This window comes from Notamacropus eugenii, chromosome 1 (genome assembly GCF_028372415.1).
Source record: "Notamacropus eugenii isolate mMacEug1 chromosome 1, mMacEug1.pri_v2, whole genome shotgun sequence".
Classification (NCBI taxonomy): domain Eukaryota; kingdom Metazoa; phylum Chordata; class Mammalia; order Diprotodontia; family Macropodidae; genus Notamacropus; species Notamacropus eugenii.
This window is the reverse complement of record NC_092872.1, coordinates 486,743,907-486,761,933: the sequence shown is the minus strand read 5'-3', so window position 1 is coordinate 486,761,933 and position 18,027 is coordinate 486,743,907. Positions and strand designations below refer to the sequence as shown.

The 18,027-nt window shown below is 41.4% G+C and overlaps 1 protein-coding gene across 1 annotated transcript in view; it reads left to right on the top strand.

The window, feature by feature from the left end:
* Positions 1 to 394: 394 nt before the first annotated feature.
* BRD3 (bromodomain containing 3) overlaps positions 395 to 18,027 on the top strand; it is an 89,208-nt gene continuing 71,575 nt past the window's right edge. Inside the window, exon 1 of the mRNA XM_072632896.1 lies at positions 395 to 555. The gene's annotated coding sequence lies outside the window, so the exon portion shown is untranslated. The remainder of the gene's footprint in view (positions 556 to 18,027) is intronic.

Genomic DNA, 18,027 nt, shown 5'->3' with positions numbered 1-18,027 from the left:
AGTCCTCCCTGCCTCTAGTTAGAAGACCCATCTCTGACACTACCTTTCTGACCTTGGGAAGTTACTTAACTTCCCTGTGCCTCTATTTCCTCATCTGTAAAACTGGGAGGTTGAACTGGAAGACCTCTGAGGACTTCCATCTCTAAATTTGTGATTGTATTATCAACTTGGCTGCAGCATAACAATCTTCCTGCCTTAAGACCTTTTACTACATTGTGAAGGGGTTACAATATACATTGGTGGAGGGAGTCACCACACCGATCCTTTGAAGTATCAAACAAAGCATTTCTCCCTATGGTAGTTTTAGGTCAGACACCCCAAAGGCACCCTGCCAGGAGCACTATCCCTTTAACAATCAGGTCCAGAGCTTTGGAGGATAGCAGATTCTAATGGCAGTTAGGGAGGACTGTGTATCTATGGCTGCTTAGTGTAGCCCCAGGAACAGAGGATTTGCCAGGAGCTCTCTCCTTACTGTTAGGGGAATTGGAGCTCTACTCCATGGGCATTGGTTCTGGGATAGCTGTTAAAGACATCCAGAGACTCACAAAGTTCCAGGTCAGTCTGCTTTTGTGTCAAGCCTCCATAATTAGGAAATAGTACCCTGCCAGATAAGATTTCTGCCCTGCTCTTCATTTCAGTAACTCCTCTCTTTTCTTTCCCCAAAGCCAGTCACCGATTATGTCGAAACAACAAATTTCCCCCCCACCAACAATGACCCACAGTGGGCAATGTGTGCTAAACTCATTGTAGTTCACTTAAATTCACTTCAGTTGCATGCTTGCAACATGCTGGACACTCACTGAATAGGTTATCTACTCTTTAGTACCTGGATTATTGCTTTTCTCTCTAAAACCACAGATTTCTGCCTCCCTAACTTAAAGCCAAATTGGATTCTCTTCCCTCTCTTTTAAACTCTTTTCTTAAAATGTTTCTTTTTTTCCCCTTCTTTTTGGTCCCCATTCTTACTTTCTGGCTATTTTTTCATCTCAGATACACTTTCCTTTACTGTTCCTGTCTCCCATACCTTTATCTCCCTTTCTCACACACCAGTCTGAACTCCTCTGCCCTGTGGTCTCTCCATGGAAAAACATTTTTCTTTTGGTCTTCCTTTTTCCTGTTTTTTCCCCTGGGTCCCCCAAGTCTTGCTCTTACTGCAGAGACCAATTAAGTCCCTAATCTTGTGTATTTTACAGTTTTACTCCTAGGTGGTGCTGTGAGTGCATGATCACTTAAAAATTTGGAAGGTACAGTAGTTGGGCAAGAAGTCTTTTTCTGAATTGTGGCCACTAGCAGCGAAGAAAGCAGCAGCTTGAAGTGCCAAACACTGGGTAGAATTTCTGAGCCAGTAATCTCAGATATGTTGATTCACTCTTAGTGATAAATTAGATTCCTGCACTGTCAATGTGCTCTGCAGATGACAGTTCAGTCCATTGGGGGTGACCAGCTTCGGATCTCCATTTAAAATAGAAAGTGGTTCTGACATCTATAATAACTCTTTACTCTTGTTACATCATCTTGGTTTCATCAGGTCTGACTGGAAAATGGTGACCCAAAAAAGCTAAGGAGGTATTGAATAGATTTTGCAGTTTTTATGCTACACAAAGGGGCTGCAGAGGGGCTATATTTCATGAGAAAAAAAAGGAGCCCTCCTTTTTAATTAAAGGAACTGGACAGAATCACAAGTCTAGAGGTGGAAGGGATGTTAGAGGTCCACTAGTAGAGTCCTGTCATTTTACGGATAAGAAAACTGAGTCCCAGGGACAATAATCACTTGCCTAAAGTCACATAGGTAATAAGTATTAGCAGCAGGATTTGAACTCTGGTTCTTTAACTGCAGTACTAATGGTTTTCCCATGATATGGCTGGATTTGTCAGTGTCATTCTTAGTAATCCTGATCATGCCCTATGTATTTAACTTCTTATTTAAACATCGAACATCAAACATCTGTCCTGGTAGGCCAGACTCCTTATGTACTATTCTCTTTTCTAGCTCATGACTTTCATTCATGTCATCATACCTCTCTCCCTCAAATACCTTCCTCTTCCTCTATTTAATCAAATCCTATTCATCCTTCAAGGGCACCTCCTCCATGAAGTCTTCTTTGACCAGTCCAATCCTCATTTATCTCTTTTGTGAATCCCTGTGGTACTATGTGTGACATATAAAAAGTTCAAGAGACATATTTTTGGGTAATTAATCATTTTATTAATTATTACCAGTGGGCATTTAATAAAAGGGGTCAGTCTCAAATGCCAAAGACTGATCATGGTGGCTTATTGATGCTTATATGCCCTTGGAAGAATGAGTATTAGAGACAGGCTGCAATTAATTGTTTGGTTAACAGTTAATGAGAAGAATGAATATTATAATTAGAGGTGGACTCACTTTTAATGAGTCTAATCAGGGCTGCCAGACACGACTTTGATTATGCCACTTTTATTACCAGACCACCCCCAGCCCAAGAACTCTACCCACCCACCCAAACCTGAGTGGAACAGAATGAGCTTCCCCACTTGGGTAAGATCTGAACAAGATTGAGGAGAAAATGAATTTAATCTCATTACCAGCAAGGTCCTTCAGATGTTGATTTAACCTAGTGGAGAATGAGGAAGTGAGGAGGAAAAAACCCTAGATCTTCTCAATAATTAGCAATTTAATAATCATTTCTCTCATTTGCAATTTAACACTCATATTCTTCATAGCTGTCTATTGTTCACTATTTAATGTGTTCTGGTCCTGTTTTCACAACTGTTTTGTCATGTCGTTGAGAGCAGCATAAGAACATATCACCATCACTGTGAACAGGCCACTGTTCCCTGTGTTGGGCATATGCATGCATCTAAAACATGGAGCCTTCCCATATCTTACCCCAGTGCCCCCAGCTGGAAACAATTCCCTACTCCTTGGAGTGTTCATAGGACTTTATACTTCTTTTTCTTGTTGTTTAGTCTTTAGCTTTTCAGTTGCGTCCAGTTCTTCATGACCCTGTTTAGGGCTTTCTTGGCAGAGATACTGGAGTAGTTTGTCCTTTCCTTCTCCAGCTCATTTTACAGATGAGGAAACTGAGGCAAACAGGTTTAAGTGATTTGCCCAGGGTCACACAGCTAGTAAGTGTCTGAGACTGGAGCTGAACTCAGGAAGAGGAATTGTCTTGACTTTATGCCTGGCATGCTATGCAATGTGTCACCTACCTGCCCAATTTATACTTCTTAGGTACACTTATAGTCTATCTTGAACTGTACAGGACAAGGCTTCTAAAATTTTTTCCACCTGAAACCGCTTTTCACCCAAGAAATTTCTGTGTGACCATGGGTATATAGGTATATAAAATAGATATACAAATCAAACATTTACTGATAACAAATCATAAAGAAATTTATTTTAAAATAATTCTTTGGTATACATATAAATTTACCATTTATTAAAGACAAAAGCAAATTTGCATACTAATGAGATGAATGTGCTTATTTAGTTTTACAAAAAGAATTAAATCTTGGCAGAATATTTGATACTGCAAGATACAGAGCATCTTCAACATTTTTTCAGAGTTGATTGACATTTTGATTTTATCATTGTCAATGGTAAGAACACTATAGTACAAAATGGCAGACATATATTTAGGGCCATTTCAGAAATTGTTGAAAATTCTGTCCTAATCCCAAGCCATAATTCATTTAACATTTTTGTGCGTACAGTAAAAACACTGCAATTCATAACATACAATAGTCTCAGATCTGAGATGAGGTGTCTCTGGAAGCATTTGTTGGTGTTGCATGGCATGACAGCATGTGCAGTACAAAGTGCACATGTTGTGCGTTCAGAACCAAGACTGCAATGAAGTTGTGTAATGCAACATGGCCAAGAACTGCCAGAAACACCTTAGATTCATTACGTGTTTGATTTTGAATTAATTTTTGGTCTTTGTGCATTCAGAAACCTTTTACTGTTCCCAAATTTTTCATGACCCTCACATTCAATTCCATGACCCCATATGGGGTTGTGACCCATAGTTTAAGAAGCACTGGGATAGGATTTAAAGACTTTTGAGCTCACAGAATCCAACATTTTACAGATAAAAGACAAAGTTGAAGCCTTGTGTGAGGTTAAGTGAATATTCTAAGGTTACCCAGGCAGTAAGTGACAGAATTTTTGAACCCAGATCTTCTGACTCTAAATCCAAAACTCTCTCTACTGGGCACCAGTCTCCTTCAATATCTAAAAAAGGACCTCTTCAATATCTATGATGTCCTTTGTTTTTTTACTTTAACATAGCAACACACAGGGAGAGTCACACCCATGATCTTGCCATCGTTTACAACCATACCATGGAATGATCATTCTGAAATACCTTTATCTGACCAAAATCTCCTTTTAGTCCCTCTTCTCCTCTGCCTTACACTCCTCCTAAATCTATTCTTTGTCCTTAGCATGACCCCCAGTTCCTCCACTAGTGCTCTCTCAGACCATCACCTCTGCTTTGGTATCACTTTCCTCCCTTCCAAGTCTCAACCTTTTAGTACCGAATCACTTCCACATTATTCTCTACTCTCAAATCCCTTGTTCTTTTGTCCTATCACTACTCCTGCCTTGTCAAACCCCAACCCTAGACTGTTCCCAGTGCCTTACCTTTTTCTCCTATTCACATACTGCTAAATGGTGTTGGAATGAGTCATGTAAACTTGCTGACTGAGTCTGCTACAAATTTATATGTTTAATCTCAACTAGGTACCCATATCAAGACGTTCTTTTACTTTTCTGATTCTCTGTCAAGTTCTTTCTTCATGACACTTGGCCCAACACAACCACTCTTCTGTGTAACTATTTTTGTTTGTTTTGTGGATGGAAGTAATCAGGGTTAAGTGATTTGCTGGGAGTCACAAACTAAAATGTGGGCCAGATTTGAATTAAGGTCTTCCTGACTTGAGGGCCAAGGGCCAGTGCTCTATCCCCTGTGCCACCTACCTTCTCCTGTGTGTAACTCTTGACCCCATTCCCTCCTATCTCCTCTATCAGATTGTCCCTACCAATATTTATTCTCTGTCTCTCTGTCTCTGTCTGACTCTCTCTCTCTCTCTCTCTCTCTCTCTCTCTCTCTCTCTCTCTCTCTCTCTGTCTCTCTGTCTCTCTCCCTTCCTTGCTACTTGCCTATAAATAGGCAGACTGCAGAGTTGAGGATGACTGTAAGATTGCAAGCCTGGGTGAATTAAAGGAATGATTGTGCCTTAAAAGTAAAAGAGAAGTTTGGAAGAGGAATTGTTTGGGGAGAAATATGAGTTTGAAATGTTATAGGAGACTCAGTCTCCTCCATTCTTATATAGCAAGGAGAATTTGGTTTTCTTCCCTTCTCTCAGATTAGTTGTTATAATCATAGAAAATGGGGGGGGGGAGCCGGAGCCAAGATGGCGGAGTAGAAAGACACACACACGCTAGCTCCGAACCCACAGCCCATAAAATATCTGTAAAAAAGAACTACCAACAAATTCTGGAGAAGCAGAAGCCACAGAACAACGGAGCAGACAAGATTTCTGTTCCAGAGAGCCTGAAAACCTCTCGCAAAAGGTCCGTCACGCTGCAGACCAGAGCCGAGCCTTGGCTGTGCGGCACCGAGAGGAGTGTATCCAAGCAGGCTTCAGGGACGGGATCGCTAGCAGTCGTGCGGGTCCCTACACCCACGGGCCCCAAAGGTTGGCGAGAGGGTCTCTCTGGCTTGCCAAGAGGGGAGTGGGGTACCCCTATAACTCAGGCCCCCTCAGTAGGCAGCAGTGGAGGCGGGAGCAGACCAGGGCTCCCCAAGCAGGCAGGAGCCTGGATCCATTGTTGAAGGTCTCTGCATAAACCCCCTGAGGGAACTGAGCCCTGTGTGGTGGCCCTGCCCCTACCTGAGCACCTGAATTTAATCTCACACTGAATAGCAGCCCTGCCCCTGCCCAAAGCCCTAAGGCTGGAAAGCAGCATTTGAATCTCAGACCCCAAGTGCTGGTTGGGCGGATCTGGAGGCGAAGTGGGTGTGAAGAGAATACTCAGAAGTCAAGTCACTGGCTGGGAAAATACCCAGAAAAGGGAAAAAAAATAAGACTATAGAAGGCTACTTTCTTGGTGAACAGGTATTTCCTCCCTTCCTTTCTGATGAGGAAGAACAATGCTTACCATCAGGGAAAGACACAGAAGTCAAGGCTTCTGTATCCCAGCCCACCCAATGGGCTCAGGCCATGGAAGAACTCAAAAAGGATTTTGAAAATCAAGTTAGAGAGGTGGAGGAAAAACTGAGAAGAGCAATGAGAGACATGCAAGCAAAGCATGAAAAACAATTAAACACCCTGCTAAAGGAGACCCAAAAAAATGCTGAAGAAAATAACACCCTGAAAAATAGGCTAACTCAATTGGCAAAAGAGGTTCAAAAAGCCAATGAGGAGAAGAATACTTTAAAAAGCAGAATTAGCCAAATGGAAAAGGAGGTTTAAAAGCTCACTGAAGAAAATAGTTCTTTCAAAATTAGAATGGAACAGATGGAGGCTAATGACTTTATGAGAAACCAAGAAATCACAAAACAAAACCAAAACAATGAAAAAATGGAAGATAATGTGAAATATCTCATTGGAAAAACAACTGACCTGGAAAATAGATCCAGGAGAGACAATTGAAAAATTATAGGACTACTATAAAAAAAGCCATGATCAAAAAAAGAGCCTAGATATCATCTTTCATGAAATTATTAAGGAAAACTGCCCTGAGATTCTAGAACCAGAGGGCAAAATAAGTATTCAAGGAATCCACAGATCACCGCCTGAAAGAGATCCAAAAAGAGAAACTCCTAGGAACATTGTGGCCAAACTCCAGAGTTCCCAGATCAAGGAGAAAATATTGCAAGCAGCTAGAAAGAAACAATTTAAGTATTGTGGAAATACAATCAGGATAACACAAGATCTAGCAGCTTCTACATTAAGGGATCGAAGGGCGTGGAATAGGATATTCCAGAAGTCAAAGGAACTAGGACTAAAACCAAGAATCACCTACCCAGCAAAACTGAGTATAATACTTCGGGGGAAAAATTGGTATTTCAATGAAATAGAGGACTTTCAAGCATTCTTGATGAAAAGACCAGAGCTGAAAAGAAAATTTGACTTTCAAACACAAGAATGAAGAGAAGCATGAAAAGGTAAACAGCAAAGAGAAGTCATAAGGGACTTACTAAAGTTGAACTGTTTACATTCCTACATGGAAAGACAATATTTGTAACTCTTGAAACTATTCAGTATCTGGTTACTGGGTGGGATTACATACACACACATGCACATGGACACGCACACACACATAGAGACAGAGTGCACAGAGTGAATTGAAGAGGATGGGATTATATCTTAAAAAAATGAAATCAAGCAGTGAGAGAGAAATATATTGGGAGGAGAAAGGGAGAAATGGAATGGGGCAAATTATCTCTCATAAAAGAGGCAAGCAAAAGACTTATTAATGGAGGGATAAAGAGGGGAGGGGAGAGAAAAACATGAAGTTTACTCTCATCACATTCCACTACAGGAAGGAATAAAATGCACACTCATTTTGGTATGAAAACTTATCTTACAATACAGGAAAGTGGGGGATAAGGGGATAAGCAGGGGGGGGGGGATGATAGAAGGGAGAGCATGGGGAGGAGGGAGCAATTTGAGGTCAACACTCATGGGGAGGGACAGGATCAAAAGAAAGAACAGAAGTAATGGGGGGCAGGATAGGATGGAGGGAAATATAGTTAGTCTTATACAACACGACCATTATGGAAGTCATTTGCAAAACTACACAGATTTGGCCTATATTGAATTGCTTGCCTTCCAGAGGGAAGGAGTGGGGAGGGAGGGAGGAAAAGAAGTTGGAACTCAAAGTGTTAGGAACAACTGTTGAGTACTGTTCTCGCCACTAGGAAATAAGAAATACAGGTAAAGGGGTATAGAAAGTTATCTGGCCCTACAGGACAAAAGAGAAGATGGGGACAAGGGCAGAGAGGGATGATAGAAGAGAGAGCAGATTGGTGATAGGGGCAATTAGAATGCTAGGTGTTTTGGGGTGGGGGGAGGGGACAAAAAGGGAGAAAATTTGGAACCCAAAATTTTGTTAAAATGAATGTTAAAAGTTAAATAAATTAATTAATTTTTCAAAAAAAAGAATCCTTAGTTGTTTTCAAAGTTCCGTTTAAGTAGTGTCTTCTACATGAGGCCTGTCCTAATACCCCCAGAGGCTAATGTCTTATGGCCCCCTCCCACCCAAAATATTACATTGATTCATTTTGAATATACTTACACGTGCACATGTTGTGAAGGCAAGGATTATTTCAGCTTAGTCTTTGTAACCTCATAGCTTGGCATATGGTATATATCTAATAAGTGCTTATTGATTAATTGACCTGACACATAATAATGATAATAATAATAACTGATATTTATAGGATACTTTGAGGTTCGAAAAGCACTTTATGTACATTATCTCATTTGATCTTCACAACAGTCTTGTGAGAGGAGTGCTGTGGCATATACCTACCAGGCATTCAGTAAATATCTTTTAAACTGAAGGACATTGAAATGTAAATACTAATTATTTCCCCACACACCTTGAAAATTCTCAGTTTTTGTTGAGGCCACCACTATTCTCCCATCCAGTTTCCTAGATTCACAATTTCTATCTCCTCTCTCTCTCTCATCCTGATACTTAGTTAGTTGCTAAGACACATCAGTTACATCTCCACATTTCCTGTACCTATCTCATTTTCTCCACTTAAAAGGTCTCCACCCTAGTTTTTGCCCTGTGTATAAAAGAAAAGCCCTTGAAATTGCAAACTATTGGTCAAATGAAAGCTCTAAATTATGCATAATAAAAGAAATGCAAGTCCAAACAACATTGACATTTTACCTTATACCCAAATTGACTAAGAGGACAAAAGATAAGTAAAGCCAATTTTGGAGGGATTGTGGAAAGAGGGGGACAGCTAAAGCATTTTTGGTAGTCCTGTGGATTGGTCCAACTACTCTTGGAAAGAAATTGAGAATTATACCAAAGTGACTAAAATGTTCTTGCCCTTTGACCCAGAGATTCCACTGCTAGGCATATATCCCAAGGATATTAATGACAAAAAAGAAAGGTTCCATCCACACTAAAATATTTTTTCGTTATAACAAAAAAATGGAAACAAAGTAGATGCCCATCAATTAAACATATTATAGTATGTAAATGTAGCTGTGCTACAAAACACAACGAATATAGAGAAAATGGAAGGACATGAAGTGATGCACGGTGAAGTAAACAGAACCAGGAAAACAATATTCTCAATGCTTTCTGTGATGCAATGGAAGGATCAACAACAAAGTCATTAAAAGTAAATACACAATGTTTACAATAATTAAGATTTGATCTAAAGAAAAGATATAAGAAGACATCTCCCCTGTTGCTCTCTTCTTTGAAGAAGTGGGAGACTATAGATGTAGAATATTGAATATAACATCAAACTTTTTTGATAAGTTATCTAGTTTTGCTGTACTTTTTTCCCCTTATAAGGGATAGCTCTTTGAGAGAGGGTGGGGGGAGGAATAAAGTGAGAGTTTAAGGTGATACAAAAAAAAATCAATATAGATTTATTTTTTAAATTAAATTTTTAAAAAACTTTTACAGTTTTGCTCCAGCAACGTTTTCAGATTTCCTTCGCATTATTGCCCTTCATACATACTATATTCCAGTAAAACTGTTTCATGAACTTGTTGTTTCATCTTCTGCTTTCTACAGACTGTCCTCTAGACTTCAAATGCATTCCTTCCTCAGAGGCATTAGTGTCCATTAAGGCTTACCTCCTATGAGATGCCCTTTCAAACCCACGTAGTTGTCATTGCTCTCCCATTCCTCAGATTATTTTGCATTTATCTATCCTCCATCCTTCCTCCCCCCTCATAGGTAATGAACTCCTCTATGGCACAGACTTCCTTTTCCTTTCCCCCTACCCTATTTTGTCTTTGTATCCCCTACCTAACATAACATCTAACATATCTAAAAATGTCTTGCAAATAGTAAGTGTTTACTAAATGCTTGTGGAGTTGTTGAGAGTTTATAATCCGGTTGGGGAGACAGGACCTACACATGAAGAAATGAACAGAGCCAGTATATTAGATTAAGTGCCAAACAGTACTTTAATGAATCACACAGTGGGAAGAGGCCACATAGCCCAAATGGTATTTGACTCAGAGTTGGTCCTACTATATAGCCTCCAAAATGATGTCAAAAGGAAAAGGATGCCTGGGACAGTGCCAAATATGGAATTGCTAATTGACTAAATCTTTAGTAACTTCAATTCAACAAACATTTAGGAAATGCCTAATACGCACGAAGCAGTAAGGGAGGTACAGGGGATGCCGAGGCACCAGTTCCTGCCTTCGAGGAGCTTATACTCTGCTCTTTCCAGATGATTATATAGAAGATAATTTGAAAAGACAGAGAGAACACCAACAGCTGTGGGGATCAGAGAAGGATTTTAGGGGGGACATAGCACTTGAACTGAGCCTTGAAAGAAGATAAGGCTTTTTGAGAAGCAGAGAAGAGAAAGTAAATATCATGGAAGAGGGTAGAGCACCAAACTCAGAGTCAGGGGAAGAGTTTCATTCCTTGTTCTGGCACTTATTAGCTGTATAACTCTGGGCAAGTAAGTTAACCTCTTTGTGTCTCAGTTTCCTCACAAGTATAATGGCAGTAAATAATTTCCACTAACTGCCTCACACATTGTTGTGAAGAAAGTGCTTTGTAAACCCAAGCTCTCTCTCTCTCTCCCTCCCTTCCCCTCCTCTCTCTCTGTCTCTCTGATCATATATAATATATATCACCTCATCACATATATGTTGCTGTTATTACCATTATTATTCCAGATATGAGAGATGGCCTAGAAAACACACTAAGGTGGGAGATTGAATGTCAAGTGTGGGAAACAATTAGTAGTCCAGAAGGACCAGAACATAAAGTGTGTGTGGAGGGGAGTAATATGAAGGACTAGTCAGGTAGGAACCAAACTGTAACAGGCCTTGAATGCTTGGAAAAGGAGTTTGTATTTTATCCTAGGAGGGACAGAGGAAGGAAGGGGAGAAGCATTTATGGAATGCATACTCTGTACCAGGCACTGTGGTAAGCACTTTACAGATATTATCTCATTTGATCCTCACGACAGTCTCTTATAAGATAGGTGCTGTTATTATGCTCATTTTACAGTGGAGGAAACTGAGGCAAACGGAAGTTAACTGACTTGCCTAGGGTCACACAGTATCTGAGGTCAAAGGTGAACTCAGGTCTTCCTGATGCCAGGCCCAGCTGCATCACCTAGTTGCCTGGGCAAGAGGGAGCCACTAGAATTTTTGAGTGGGGAAGTCACAAAGTTAGACTTGTGGCTTATAGGAAAATTGTATTGCTATATAATTCATATATGTATACATATATATATAGAGAGAGAGAGGCTTATTTGGATGCGAGGAGAGAGTAGAAGCAGGGAGATCAATTAGGAGGCTATTACAGTTCTCCTTAAATGAGTGATAACGGCCTGCAGTTGCATGGAGGCCATGAGAAAGGAGGAAAGTGAATGGATAGTAGAGTTTTTATGAAAATCCAAGATCCAAGATTTGACACCTGACTGAGGCTTATGGAGAAGGAAAAGGCCAGGATGATCCTGAGATTATGAACCTGGGTGACTGGCTTCCTGACACTAACAGGGAAGTTTGGAGGGGGAGTGGGTTTAGGAGGGGAAAGTAATCAGTTTCATTTTTTTATTTCACTGAATTTGAAATGGCCACCAGGTATACATGGGCAGCAGGAAACTTATGATGAAGAACTTGATTTTAGGAGAGATATTAGGGTTGGGTATATAAATCTGGTAGATATTCATATACAGTTGAAGCTTGAAGCCATGGAAGCAGATGAAGTTATCTAGGGAGAGTTGAGAGAAAAGAAAATGAGGATGAGCCATATGTAATGATCCAATAGAGCCTTTGCTACCTTATTTCATATGTTTTTCCTAGAACCATGATTTTTTTCAGTCCATTCCCTTTGCACAGGGGAAGCCAACCAAAGCAACAGCAGTCTGGTTCTTTAAGCATTCTCTTTGGCATATATGAGCACTGGGAAAAAGATGGCTTACTTTCTACCCTATGCCTTGATCTCCTCTAGATTATCTTTGTTGTAATTATTCTTCCTCTCCTTCTCTGCCTCTGTGCAAGACCCAAGATTAATTTCTGTCCTGAATTGATTGACTTTGAAATATCCTAGTTCTGTCACTGAATTTCTCTATGATCTCAGGCAATTTGCTTCATCTCTCTGGGCCACTGTTTCTTCATCCAGTGAGGGCATTGTATTGGATAATTGCTAAGGTCCCTTCCAACTCTATGTTACTTTGGCTGCTCAAAGCAGCAGGTGGTATCTCCTTATATCACATGAAATGCATTACTGACAGGTACTAACTAGCAAGCAGTTTTATCTAGGAAATGAGACTGGCCTGTGATATGGTGAAAAGAGAAGTGAACTGCAGTCAGAATAAATACTTGAGTTACAGATCCTGACCTGCCTCCGAGACTACTATGTAAACTTAGGTCAATCCTTTCCTTGTGCTGGATCTCAGTTTCCTTTTTTGTTGTTGTTCAGTCATTTTCAATCATGGCCAACTCTCCAAGTCAAACAATGTGAAGGGACTCTTAGTCCTGAAGTCTCTAAAACCATGGTGGAAGGGATCATAGAGGAAGAAGAGGAGGATGAAGAAGGAAGTGAATCTGTTAATAAAAGAAAGAAGGAGGATGATACTGAGACCAAGAAGGACCATCCATACACCTGGAGAATTGAACTGGCAAAAACAGAAAAGTATTGGGATGGTTGGTTCAGAGGCTTATCCAATCTCTTCCTTAGCTGCCCTATCCCTAAGCTACTGCTTCTGGCAGGTGTTGACAGGCTAGATAAAGATCTCACAATTGGCCAGATGCAAGGAAAGTTTCAGATGCAGGTACTTCCTCAGTGTGGCCATACAGTTCATGAAGATGCTCCTGACAAGGTAGCTGAAGCTGTTGTAACTTTCTTGATTCGTCACAGGTTTACAGAGCCCATCAGTGGATTTCAGTGTGTCTTCCCTGGCTGTTAGCGTCCTGACATCCTTCAGCACCAAGATCCATTGTAAATATACCACACCAGAGGCCACTGTGATGTAGCTGTATCTTCCTCACTTTGTCCCCAGTACAGCCATGAGACATCAGCTCATTGATAGAACTAGTGTCCCCAACACATGTAAAACGTCTACATATATTCTTGACAAAACATTTTGTTCAAGATCTTTGATGTGCATCCATCTCCCCAATTCCAAACTTCTTCTGAGCCCTAAAACTTTCTTGTCTCCTTCCCATCCCATCCTAACCCATTCCAACCCACCCCACAAACCCCCTCCCAAAAGGGGCCATATTCTCAAAACCAAAATGACCAGTTGTAGGGTGGTGGTGCCACATTTTTAGCACTTTGTCTGAAGCCCCTAAGTGAGCTCCTTGCTTTCAGTCTTGGGGAGACTAACTGGGCCCTGCCAGTTTTCTCTTGGGGGGACAGGGTTGTGGCCTAATTCAGTGCTGGGAACTCTCTTTGCCACTCTTGGGGTGGCAATGGGAAGGACAAGGGTAATGGAAAGGAATTTTTCTTTGGCATAGTCCTAGACATCCAAAATATACATGAAAATTACTTCATAGCCATGTTTAGGGATGAAGAACCTTTTTTCCTTCAAATAAAATGACCAATCAGGTTATTATTTTCTCCATGGTTTGATCCTTTCAGCACACTCTAGAGGCTGTTATGTGCTTCTGCCCCAGGGGTGACAGCAACTCAGACTTAGGCACAATTCCCAATGTGGTTCAGGCACATGGGATCAGGGAGAGAGGATGTTGCATGTACCAGAGCCTTCCAGGGAAACCAGAAAGAGCCCAATCGAAGCACATTATACCACCCCCCTTCTACATAACCCATACCATGGGTACTGTACTATCCTATCTCTTGGATAGATTCAGAGCAGGCAAGACTGTATTGTCCTCTCAACAAACTGCCCATACCACACACTGAGCTCTGGCTATCTTACATTACTCCCTCCTTGGAGGGGGCTATAAATCACCCACCAGCTTCCCTTGGCTGGCTTTCCTGCCTCCCCAGAGCTACCCTATCTGCCACTGACTGGCCTTGCTTGAATGAGTGCATCCTCTCCAGGGAGTTGCCAGGATTCAGCCCATTTGTTGTTAGCACTGAGCTGCGGTGTGGTGCACAGTGGGTGTTGGTCTTTCCCAGATCCGCCTCTTCATAGCCTGAGTAGCTTCCATGGGTTTCCTTTCACAGAAGCAGCACAGCTGACCCCTCCACACTCCCTCCACCACAAGGGGAGCTGTCATGTTACCCTAGTGCTGGGGGGAGGTCCCCAAAGCCATGCCTACTCTGTATCTCAGGTGCTGCTCCTCACCCCACACCACTCTGTCCTACTGCACAGTCAGGCATCTGGGGCCCTCCGTTCCTTTGGCATTTATGATCTTGTTTCAAGAAAATAAATATTCCCAGCCTATCTGGCGTAAAAAAAAAAAAAAATCATGGCCAACTCTTCATGACCCCAATTGCGGTTTTCTTGGCAAAGATACTAAAGTGACTTGCCATTTCCTTCTCCAGCCCATTTGACAGATGAGGAAACTAAGACAAACAGAATCAAGTGACTTGCCCAGAGTCATATAACTAGTAAATATCTGAAGCCAGATCTGAACTCAAAAAGATAAGTTTTCCTGACTCCAGGACTAGCCCCCTATCTACTGAGTCACCTAGCTACCCATCAGTTTCCATACCTACAAAATAAAGTACTTGACCTAGGTTTTCTACAAGGCCTTTCGCATCTCTGAAATCCTATGTCTCCATTGTCAGGCACATAGATCTCATTTCAGAGGCCGGTTCACTGTCTAACTCATACCCGGATTACTTACTGTGGTTGGGCTGGAGAAAATCTCAACCCTGGTTGTAACATCCAGACAGTTCAGAATGAGGGGAGGCAGACTGGGAAGGAACTTGGAGTGGGTCTACTACTGCGGTATCAGGGGTGTGGGTGTAAGTGCTTCTCCCGGCTCCTTATTGAGGATGAGCTTAAAAAGGCAATATCTAGACTAGACCCGGGGCCTGCCTTTACCTGGGCCCCCACAGATCCACTGGATGTTTCCTGTATGAGAAGCACAATATTTAAAACATAAAAGCCCAGAGGGACCTCTTCTGTATGGATTTTTCTTTGGACTTGTAGTACAAAGACCGAAAGTCCAGAAAGATTTCTGTGGTTAGCTCTAAAGTGTTGCTTCTCATCTTCCCTAAGAAACCACTAAGGCCCCTTCTTATTTTCCTCATCTCATCTTTTCCGTGCAGTGTATATTTTGTCTCTCTTCCATCCTCCACGTGGTCTGAGAACCATTTGAAATAGAGGTGGGAGAGATTTTCTAAAGCTGTCCTTCAGAATTATGGTAGGCTCTTTCCACAGCTGTCTGCTTTGTGACATGTCAGGCCCGGGAAGGACAAAATTGGAACAAGAGAAAGCCACAGTTGTCAGACTTCTGGTCGTGGAGTATGGCTTATTGCTTAGGAAAGCAAATTAGTAACAAAGGTGAAGTGAAGCTCATTTTCAAAATACTCTATTCAGAAACTCAAAGCAAAGATGTTGCCATTTTCTATCACTTAAACTTCGAAGTTAATGTAAACATGAGAAAAAGAATCTGTATGTATCAAGGCATACATTGCAGAGGAGCCAGTAGTGAAAAATGAAGATGTCCCTTCATGACTATCCTTTCCTCATGGAGGGGATTTTGAGGAGCTAGATGTGGTTTTTCCCCTGTAGTACATGTACTGCATGGTTCAAAGGATGTCAGTGATTCTGACCATAGGATATTTATGATCCCAGACACTGATTTTCCTACTGATGTTAGGGTTCTGGTGTCAGTGTTACCATAGCACCAGTGGGAATATGAGATTTCAGGGAAGGAGAAAGCCTTTAATTAACAGGTAACAGCAGCAGCTAAAATCAGGCTCTCTAAAATGGGCCTGATGCCAGTATTTGCCAGTTACTGGAATCATTTGAAAAAGATTTCATTCCCTTCTCCACCCCAAGTCACACACACAGACATTCCCCCTTTAAAAAAATGACATCCAACTTGCTAAACTTTCTTTCAATGTGTATGTCACATTCATAGTTCCCTACCCTGAACACCATTCTGTGTCCCCATGTTAGAATAGGACTTTAATTGTATATGGCATTAAGCAATAAATACAATTATAATAGACAATTAAGAATGTCAAAATGATACAATTATTGCCCTAGCAGGTCTCTGGAACTGTATAACAAGCAGAGGGCATCATCTTTTCTACCTTCCTTTGCTGCTGGCTTTTCCAAACGTATTTTAATAGGGTTACTATTTCAAATTACCATGATGAGTTGAGAAATCTCTGTTGGTTATGAATATTCATATGCTCCCCACCCACCCCTGCCTCATTTTGCTTTGCTCTCTTTTTCATCTTTATTTCCTTTTTGTATTGAAAACATTGAAAACAGAAATTCATGGGTAATTAATAGAACATACTGCAGAAATTACCTGCAGAATGTAACAATTATGTGACTGAGTATTGATTTACCTTCTTTGACTGAAGGTCTGTGGGTAGCTTAGTATCACTGGTCCCATGGTGGACTTTTGATTTCCCTTTTCCATCTGGAGAACCAGCAACTGGCAGGAACCTGGTGTCAGAACAAAGGCTGTGCAGCTATTGACAAACATTAGACACACAAAAGACTGTATCTGGAGACTGGCTTGGAGCCTTTACAAACAGTCTTAGCCTGGAAAACATCACCCCAGAGCCCTTCTGGACCTTGTCTATTCCCAGCCACTCCTCATTTCCTAATAACTATTTAACACATTAGTCCTTGCTAATTTTCTTTTCTACTTGAGTTGTCTTCCCACTTATTGATATAATGAAGTAGAGACTTGCCCTCACAGCTGCAGGTAATAGGATCTGCCATGCCACAGAGTGAGCATGGATCCCAGCAGGTTTAGTCTGCTGATGAGTGGCAGAATGGCAGACTCCACTGCCCACCTTCAGGCCCATGGAGGCCCCAGGTTTGCAGACTTGTGTGAACTCAGATGTGCAGCTGTTTAGAATTGCTCATGTGACATATTTCAGGGCAATTAACTATATATCAGATGGCTTTGTCCTAAGTCATGGTGCAATAGTACTAAAGGTTTTATACTTTGTGACGATATATAATAAAATTGCAGGTTTATCACACAGGCTTTATATAAATAGGAAAAAAAAAACTACCCTTCTGGTAAGCCAGGCTGTGGCTTGGCCTCATTTGCCAGTCATCTTCCCCAAGTTGGAGAAAATTTTACTACCATCATTCAACTCTGTCTGAGGAACCCAGGAGCTCACAACTTCCTGAAAACAAACTAGGTTGCCATCAAGACTGGAAATAATCATCTCAGGATCACTCATGTTAGAAAAGAAACTTAAAGCAGAAGAGATAGCAGGGACCCAAGGCCAAGGCTCAGGTTCACCTAGGCAGTACATATGCCTGCTGCCAGGTTTAAGAAATTGCCATTACTACAGGGGGAAGAGATCCTTTTCCTTCCTACGGGAGGTCCAAAAGAGAGCCTCTGCAAAGTTGTCACTACAGCAAAGGGATAGAAAAAGAGCACTAGAGGGTGGTCCTTTTAAGGTCTATTGAGTAGATTGCTTTTTCACCCTTGGTGCCAATTCTCTTTGATGCCCTTTGACCTCTCCCTGACTCTGTTTTGGGGATGCCCTATCATCCCCAAATTTTTCTGTATTGAGTACGTATCCCCAGAACTGAGGGCTGGAGTGGGAAAGTGCTTGTGGTAAGTGATAAGCTCACTTCTAGGAATGTTTCAATTGAGTGTACTCTGGCCAGAGCACATGGAGATGGCCCTGCTGCATATGAGTAATGAGAGGCATCATAGCATGGTCAATGGAAAGCTAGC